Source organism: Osmia bicornis, chromosome 5 (assembly GCF_907164935.1).
Source record: "Osmia bicornis bicornis chromosome 5, iOsmBic2.1, whole genome shotgun sequence".
In the NCBI taxonomy this organism is placed as follows: domain Eukaryota; kingdom Metazoa; phylum Arthropoda; class Insecta; order Hymenoptera; family Megachilidae; genus Osmia; species Osmia bicornis.
The window spans coordinates 12,159,327-12,168,891 of record NC_060220.1 but is presented as its reverse complement, the minus strand read 5'-3'; the positions used below and the strand labels follow the sequence as shown (position 1 = coordinate 12,168,891).

At 38.7% G+C, this 9,565-nt stretch overlaps 1 long non-coding RNA gene across 2 annotated transcripts; it reads right to left on the bottom strand.

Annotated features, from left to right (window-relative positions):
• Positions 1-1,637: 1,637 nt before the first annotated feature.
• Positions 1,638-8,748, bottom strand: LOC114881801. 2 transcript variants are annotated; one of them, XR_006829379.1, is made up of 4 exons: positions 8,442-8,748; positions 2,117-2,362; positions 1,890-1,928; positions 1,638-1,793 (listed from the first exon to the last, which is right to left on the bottom strand). It is a non-coding gene; the product is annotated as an uncharacterized LOC114881801 (long non-coding RNA). The 2 variants fall into 2 exon arrangements; XR_006829378.1 differs by lacking the exon at positions 1,890-1,928 and having other exon boundaries at positions 1,640-1,793.
• Positions 8,749-9,565: the final 817 nt, after the last annotated feature.

Here is a 9,565-nt window from a genome sequence, read left to right as displayed (position 1 = left end):
ATATTATGGAGTAGAAGTATTAAATAGATACAGTGCAGAAATTATTCAAGCAAGAGCAGTATTAAATTAGATAAATTTGTCTTGCACGTTATAGACTTTAAAAACAATGTTATACCAGCATATTTCAAATAAATACAGTATAGACTCGTTATAAGCAAAACGCTCGGGACCGGACTTTTGCTTATAACGTGTAGTTCCACTATTGTTTGATGTTTGCCGACTGCTTCGAACGTAGAAAAGGACCTTTAGTGAAAAAGAGGACGGAGCGAAAACAAACCGTTCTATGTCAGACGTTCGAAGCAGTCGGCAAACGTCAAACAATAGTGGAACTACACGTTATAAGCAAAAGTCCGGTCCTGAGCGTTTTGCTTATAACGAGTCTACACGGTAAGTATGATCCGAATTATATCGTGTTTGGTATCATTTTAATTAGAAAAATGTCTGAAACTTCATGTAAATAGTATTATAAAAAAAAATAAAAAATAACAAAGTTAGGTTGTTAAATTAGTGTTGCCTCACAGATATCTGATCCCAGATCATGTTACGCTACTCGGCGAGCGAGCTTCGCGGCGTCTCGAGGGGTATATCCCCCAGTGGTGGGGATGGCTTCTTTGCAAATAGCGCAGAGATCTTTTGAGCTTATAACGAGTCTATACTGTAGTTTAATAAAAGTATATGAATCCCTTAAACTTTAACTTCCTATTATAATTTCCTTAATATAGAATTTAAGTTACAATTCACAGTGTTTTCTTCTACTTTCAAATAAATAGTTTTACCAAGTAATCATTTATAAAAAAAATAATTTGAAACAGAGTTTCTATTTCACTATTCACTTGTATCTTTTTTATAGCGCTTGTATTGTATTTAGAAGTCTTGAATTTGTCTCAAACGAGTTGAACAGCTGTATTGAAATATTCCATTCTGAATAAATGCTGAAAATAAAGAAAAACAAATCCTATTATTATATATTGATACATTGTACTCAAAATCATTAATTTGGAATAAAGAATGTATTGGAAAAAATAAGGTTTAATATTTCTTTTACCTTAATCATATTTCCTTATATATCCTGCGAGAAAGTAATTGCATCTGTTTTCGAAGTACGTTTCTGTTATTTATCCTAGTATTTCATTCTACACGGTTCAATTTCTGTAATTCTGTAGCTATTCAACTTTTCTACTCCATAATTTTTTGATTGTAATTCCCTCATCAACGTCTGAATAAATTCTGAAAATAAAGAAAAAGGTATCATATTATTATATATTCATACATTGTACTCAACAACATTAATTTGGAATAAAGAATGTATTGAAGAAAATAAGCTTTAATATTTCTTTACCTTAAACATATTTCCGGATATATCATGCAAGAAAGTAAAGTATGTTTGCATAGTATGTTTTTGTTGTATGTTCTAGTATTTCATTCCACGTTGGAAAATATCTGTAATGTATCTATTCAACTTTTCTGCTGCATAATTTTATGCTTGTAATTTCCTCATGAATGTCTGAATAAATGCTGAAAATAAAGAAAAAGAAATCATATTATTATATATTCATACATTGTACTCAATATTAATTTGAAATAAAGGATGTATTGAACAAAATAAGGTTTAATATTTCTTTCACCTTAAACATATTTCCAGATGTATCATGCAAGAAAGTAATTGCATCTCTTTACAGAGTACGTTTTTGTCATTTGTCCTAGTATTTCATTCTACGCTGGAAAGTATCTACAATGTATCTATTCAACTTTTATACTTCATCATTTTTTGGTAATAATTTCCCCATCAATATCTGAAAATATAGAAAAAGAAATCATATTATTACATATTGATATATTGTACTTAACAACATTAATTTGAAATAAAGGATGTATTGAAGAATATGTACAAGGTTTAATATTCCAACTGTAATATTCCATTGTTCACGCTAATTGGAAAAAGGATTAAAACATTCAGAAACAAAGAAGACTTATGGAGAAAAGATAGAAAAGGATATTCAACTACTTAATGTTAATGAATTGATGTTTTATTTCACCATAGGTAAATATAACCTAAAATCTTACAAAACGGAATTCACTAAATTTCTTGACAATTGTAATAGATAATATTAATTACATGTAGTCCGACAATATATTGTGCCTGTTAACATTTATTTTTGTTGGTAATCTCCAGTACTCCAAAATTTTCTAGCGAAACACGTAGCACATGACAAAACGTAATGCGTTATGCAGCTGACGCGATATAACTGTAGAAATCAATAGGAACCGATGATTCCACTATTTTTCCATGCATTTTCACGATCAACCCCTTTTTTTACCGAAAATCACGAGTACTTTCCAATTTGTTAACGTGGGAAGGTGCCTATCATGAAAAATATGTTATTCTAAATATGACGCAATAAAATAGTAAAAGATCGAAAAAATCATTATTTCCACTATTTTTCCATATATATGCCTGATCGTCCACTCTTTTTACTGAAAATCGCGAAAACTTTTGTTATGAATAACCCTATATGCGGTAGCGTTACGTGAAATGGGATATAGGGAACAAGGGTTGGCAACAGTGGCGAGGAAAAGACAAGAGAATAGCGAAGAGGAGAGAGAAGCGATCGTGTGGGCAGCTAGCTGCGAGACGAGAGAGAGTGTACGATTACAAAATAAAAGGGAGAGATTCGCGTTTCATATAGAGCTGGTCGTGATTTATTTACCTAAAACATAGAACATAACAATTCAGAAGTGGGATTATAAAAGATTAGGCACGTGTGCTACGGAAAAACGGATAATCGTAGTGTGTTGCGTAGTAAGAATTGGTTCTCGCGGAGGCTAAAAAGCCGGTTCGGTGTTGTAAATATCTATATTAAGCAGTGTGTAAGAAACTTTTGAGTACTTATTAAGGACATAGATTTAGAAAAAAAAAAAAAAAAAAAAAAAACAAGTAAAACCTCGTGTGAACACCGCGGAATTTTCCAGAACGGAAAGTGCGTAGTAAGTGACGATCGCGAAGAACAAAGCAGCGAACACGTGCGTATGACGTCACCCCGTGACGAGTTCGAAAAGTTTGTTACGAGTAACGGTTTGCGCCACGAACTCAGCGGTGAAATGAGCAAGGAAGAGTTGCGAGCCGCTCTTGCGGAAATTGAAAGGCAAAAGCAGCGAAGACAAGAAGAACGAGAGGAATATGAAAAGAATGTGCGCGCCATGGAGGCGGAACTACGAAGGCAGCAGGAGGGTCATCAACCGCCATCGCCTTCCGTGAACTCGGTCGAATCGCAGGCCGAAATGCTGGCGAATGCAATTCAAACGCTCAGTACGGTGATGTCGAGTCAGTCGCAGAGCCTAACGACATTGCAGGGGTCGTTGAGTGCTGACCGGCTAGGTCAAAATCAGTTGATTTCGATGGCCGGCGTTCGGGACACGATCCGTGAATTCCATGGAAATGAGGGACCTGAAAGTGCACGCGCGTGGCTGAACGACTTGAAAAACACTAAAACACTACATAGCTGGAGTGACGAGGTAACATTGAGCGTGGCAAAGGCTCGATTAAGAGGTGGGGCCTGGAAGTGGCTCATGAATAAAGGTGAGACAGTGCAAGACTTTAAAAACTTTGAAGACGCGTTTGTTTCCGCGTTCACGTATTCGCGAACGCGTAGCGAGAAACTGAAAATTATGACCGCCCGAATGCAGAAATCGAACGAGATGCTGCAAGATTATGTACTAGATAAAATTTGGTTATGTAAAGGCTTAGATTTCAGCGTCGCTGAAATCAGGGATGAGGTTGCTGCTGGCTTGTGGTCGCGTGAGCTCTCTCATTACGTCCTCGGGCGAGAGTACGACTCCACTGACGCCATGCTTCAGGACCTTGTCAAGGTGGAAAAGATTTGCGACGGACGTCGCGAAAGATGGGCGGATCGTCAAATGCGCTACCCGCCCTCGAGGACAGAAATACAGGCGGAAAGAGGGGCGACCACGGGACCAAAGAGGATGGACACCACGAAGACTCCAACGAGCCGCCAGGAGGGAGCGTACTGCAGAGCACCAGGAAGAGTTGGCGCTGCGGACACGCGCGAAAGTGCGATAAAGTGTTATAATTGCGGAGGCGCAGGACATTTATCGCGAGATTGTAAACAGAGTAGACGAGCGATCACCTGTTTTATTTGTAAGCGACCGGGGCATCTTGCCTCCCGGTGTTCGAGTAATAGCGTCAATGCACAAGCGAAGGGGCATAACGCGAGCTCAGGTAGCGAGGTTGTAAACCTGGTGGACTCCAAAACCGTCTCTGACAGGGGAGAGAAATTTATACGGGAAATATCAGTCGGGTCAAGTAACGTAGTGGCGTTGATCGACATGGGCGCATCAGTCAGTACAATTAAAGCATCGCTTGTCTTACGCGAAGGATTTAAGGTTATCATAATGCGTTCAATGTTAGAAGGTTTTGGCGGAAATTCCGTCGAGTCTCCGGGTTCCGTCGAGGAGACAATTACAGTGGATAATCTAAAACCACGTGTCCTGGCTATGCGAATCGTGCCGGATACAGCGCAACGCTATGATGTAATTTTGGGTGGGTCATTTACAGAGGCGCCGGATTTAACGTACACACGCGTCGGGGATGAACTGACGTTCGCGGAGTTGGACTCAGAGATTGTTAACCGACAGGTAGGCGCGAGAGCGCATTCGTTGGAAACGAAGTCGTTAGAGCCGGGATCGGTTAATTTCATAAACGTTGCATTTAACGCGGAGCAGTTACAAATGCCTGTCATGAATTTTGGGGAAAAACGAGAAACGGTCGAGGTGGGAGAATGGATCGGAGAATCGATTATGTCATTAGAAACGGTCGAAGGAAAAGACCCTAGATACGATGCAATTAGTCCTGACGAAATTGTCACGGATGAGGACGTGACCGCTGAACGTAAGAATGATTTAGTAAACCTCCTAAACAATTATAGGGAATGTGTCGCGAGAAACGTCTGTGAAATCGGCAAAACCGAGCGAATAACAATGGAAATAGAAACGGATAAAGACGCGATCGTGCAGACAAAACCATATCGCCTAAATACGCGCGATCGTTGCGACCTCGATAAACTAATAGAGGAATATAAGCGTGCAGGTATTGTTACAGAAACAAGTTCACCGTATGCGAGTCCTGCTTTCGTAGTACGGAAAAAGGATGGTTCGGCGAGGATGGTGGTAGACTATCGAAAGTTAAATAGAATCACGCGGCCGGTACATTATCCGATTCCAAATTTTGACGACCTTTTGGAACAATTAAACGGGGCCAAACTCTTTGTAACGCTAGATCTCGCATGCGGATACTTACAAATGCCTTTGTCTGAGGAGTCGAAGGAGAAAACAGCTTTTATAACGGAAACCCAGACCGGGCAGTTTGAGAGGGCGATGTTTGGGTTAGCGAATGCTCCCAGGTATTTTGCGAAACTGATGGACAAGGTCCTGGGGATAGCGCGGAAAAGGGGGATAGCTTTCATATTTTTCGATGATATATGCGTGTACGCGAGCACATGGAATGCGTTAATGGACAATCTAGAGTACATTTTAAAATTACTGAAGGACGCCAAATTAACATTAAACTTGTCAAAGTGTAAATTCGGATTAAAACAAATAGATTATCTCGGTTACAAACTGGGTGAAGGAATAATCCAGCCAGGCGACCGAAAGATTGATGCGATAGAACAATTTCCCCGTCCGAAGAATAAGCACGAAGTGCGCAGATTTCTGGGGTTGGCGGGTTTCTTCAGGAGATTTGTGGTCGGGTTTGCGGGATTAGCTAGACCCCTATCGAACTTATTAAAGGGCTCAAATGAGTTTGTGTGGAACGAAAACCTCGAAAAAGCGTTTAAAGAAATCAAAGCGAAGCTTGTCTCGAAGCCGGTGCTAAAGTTGTATAACCCAAAAGCGGCGCGGACGGAGTTGCATACGGACGCGTCCATGGTAGGAATAGGTGCGATTCTGCTACAAGCGGATAAGGAGGACGATGCGTTGCGTATGGTATATGCGATTAGCAGATGTACAAATGAGTGCGAAGCCAAGTATCATTCAAGCCGACTAGAATTAATGGCGATTGCGTGGTCATTGCAGCGCTTAAGACCGTTCTTGATCGGCATTACGTTTATGATCGTAACAGATTGTCAATGTTTAGTCCATATGAATGCCTGGAAGACCAAAAATGCTCAGATTACAAGGTGGATGAGCGAATTGTCCGAGTATGATTTTCATATTAAACATAAAAGTGGTGACCACATGAAACACGTCGATGCCCTGTCTCGAGCTCCTGTGATTGAAACGACAAACGAGTTACAAACGAATACGATGCTAAGTATAGAAACACGCGAAGATGAAATATTAATGTTTCAACGTTCAGACCCAGATATTTCAGAACTGGTAGCAATTTTACAAAAAAGAGAGACGGAACGTGACGAGGTAGAAAAGAAGAAAGTTAGAGAATACGTGTTACGCGAGGGATTATTATTCAAGAAAACTGTTAAGAACGATCAGGATCGCGAGTTATACGTGGTTCCAAAAGCAATGCGTAAATCCGTAGTGATTAGGTGTCATGATTTATCGAGTCATTTTGGAATAGATAAGACTGTTAAACGTATACAGGAATACTATTATTTTCCGAGATTGCGGCGTTATGTCCGAATGCACGTAAATAACTGCCTGGAATGTATTTTAGCCAAAAAAGGTGTCGGGCCAGGCCAAGGAGAGCTTCATCCAATACCGCCGGGACGGAAACCTTTTGAAGTAGTTCACGTGGATCACGTGGGACCGTTCATAACGACTCCCCGGAACAGTAAATACGTGCTAGGTGTGATAGACAATTTAACGAGATTTGTAACGATTATACCGGTCAAAAACGTATCAGCGCGTATAACAGTTAAAAAGCTTGAGGAGTTTGTAGATAGATTTGGAGCGCCAGGTAGAATTGTAACGGACAGAGGTACAAGTTTCACCGCGGGTACATTTCAGGAATTTTGTCTGAAACACGGAATTAAACACACGTTGACGTCGAGTAGGCACCCGCAGGCGAACGGCTTAATCGAGAGGTTAAATCAAACACTCTTGCCTGCAATGCGAATTGCGGCCGACCACGAGAAACAGGACGACTGGGATCGTGCGATAAAGAAAATCGAGCGCGATATTAACTCATCAGTGAGCGTTGCGACAGGCAGAACACCGTTTGAAGCGTTATTAGGATATTTACCTAGATTTGAAGCAGGAGGTTTGAGACGGGTCACCGAACAGTGCGAGGGATACACTCCCCCAGTAGAAATGTGGCGCAATATTAGAGAACATATTGAAATTGAGCAGGCGCATTATAAAAACCGTTACGATCACAATAGGAATAAAAATGTTAAATTTAAGTTAGGCGACATAGTGTATATGAAAAGAAACCCTGTAGCGACAGGACAGTCAACAAAGCTTCAGCCGACATACATGGGTCCATTGGTAATTGTCGAAATTGGTCCAAGCGACACATATAAAATAAAAAAATTAAACGAAAGCTCTGATAGAAGGTTTGAAACAACCGCCCATGTGAGCCAGTTGAAGATTTGGAGAGGTCATGAATCAGAGATCGATAGTGATCCAGATCTAACGCACGATAATGAGACACAAAATGATAATGACGATGAGAGTGGTAGTGGAAGAATAGAACGGAGCGTACCCTTAGCAGAGACTAGCGTAAAAAGAAATAAAAAGGAAGAGACTGTAGAGAATAAGACTGTCGGCAGAGAACGGCCGAAACGAGTTTCACAAAAACCCAAATATCTTCGTGATTTTGTTGAATAACGTACAAAAACTTCATTTATTTTGTTTACTAATTATAAGAAAGATATCATTAATTTTGTTTACTAATTATAAGAAAGATCTCATTTATTTGGTTTACTAATTATAAGAAAGATATCTTTAATTTTGTTTACTAATTATAAGAAAAATTTCATCTAGTTCATTTGGTAGTGTAAGAGAGAGTTAATTCGTTCTGTTTATTAGTTATAAGTTGTATTCAGTAGTAAGAAATTAGCAAGTAGGTACCAATTGTAACCATGTTTGGAGGACCAAACAACTGTAAGGATGGCCGATTGTTATGAATAACTCTATATGCGGTAGCGTTACGTGAAATGGGATATAGGGAACAAGGGTTGGCAACAGTGGCGAGGAAAAGACAAGAGAATAGCGAAGAGGAGAGAGAAGCGATCGTGTGGGCAGCTAGCTGCGAGACGAGAGAGAGTGTACGATTACAAAATAAAAGGGAGAGATTCGCGTTTCATATAGAGCTGGTCGTGATTTATTTGCCTAAAACATAGAACATAACACTTTTCACTTTTTCAACGAGGAAAGGTGTTTATCATAAAAAATAAGTTGTTCTATATATATATTTATATATGACGCAATAAAATAGTAAAAAATCGAAAAAATCAATATTTCACTATTTTTCCACGCATTTTCATGATCAACCCCTTTTTTTACCGAAAATCACAAGTACTTTCCAATTTGTTAACGAGGGAAGGTGCTTATCGTGAAAAATAAGTTGTTCTAAATATGACGCAATAAAATAGTAAAAAATTGAAAAAATCATTATTACCACTATTTTTCCATATATTTGCATGATCGACCACTCTTTTTACTGGAAATCACGAATACTTTCCAATTTTTTAACGAGGGAAGGTGCTTATCATGAAAAATAAGTTGATCTATATATGACGCAATAAAATAGTAAAAAATTGAAAAAATCATTATTTCCTTTATTTTTCCATACATTTGCATGATCGACCACTCTTTTTACTGGAAATTACGAATACTTTTCAATTTTTTAACGAGGAAAGGTACTTATCATGAAAATAAGTTGTTACGTAAACGGTTCAATAAAATTGTAAAAACCGATAAAATTGACAATTCGACTATTTCTCCATGCATTTACAGATGTCCAAGTAAGAGCAAACTGAAGGATGAATCGCTTATTTCATGAAGCAAATACAGTCAGGGAAACAACGTATAACTTTTGACAGGAAGAGGTTAGAGTGAACCATATCTTGAAAGTACTTATCGAATTTCATATTGCAGGAAGTAGAATGCAGGATCCTGTATTGTCCTGTAATAAATACGCGAAAGTTTATTTGAGTTTAATAGAACTTTTTATGTTGCTGACAATGGCATGGCATGGTACGTACATTCATACGTACTCTTGGCTACTCTTCCTAAAGTAGCATGTATCTCTGTACAAAAAGAAAAAGAGTATATAACAGTGGCTTTTCAATAATTGAATAAATTTGGTACGTATTTTGTTGGATTCCAGGTATGGGTGCAATTGAATATAATGTATCAATATATAATAATACGACTTCTTGTTCTTTTTCTATATTTTCAACATCTGTTCGCACATTGATGGAAAAATTACAACCACAAAATGATGGAGTTGAAAAGTTGAATAGATACATTAAAAAAATTAAGCAGCGTAGAATGAAGTACTAGGATAAATAACAGAAACGTACTTCGAAAACAGATGCAATTACTTTCTCACAGGATATATCTGGAAATATGTTTAAGGTAAAAG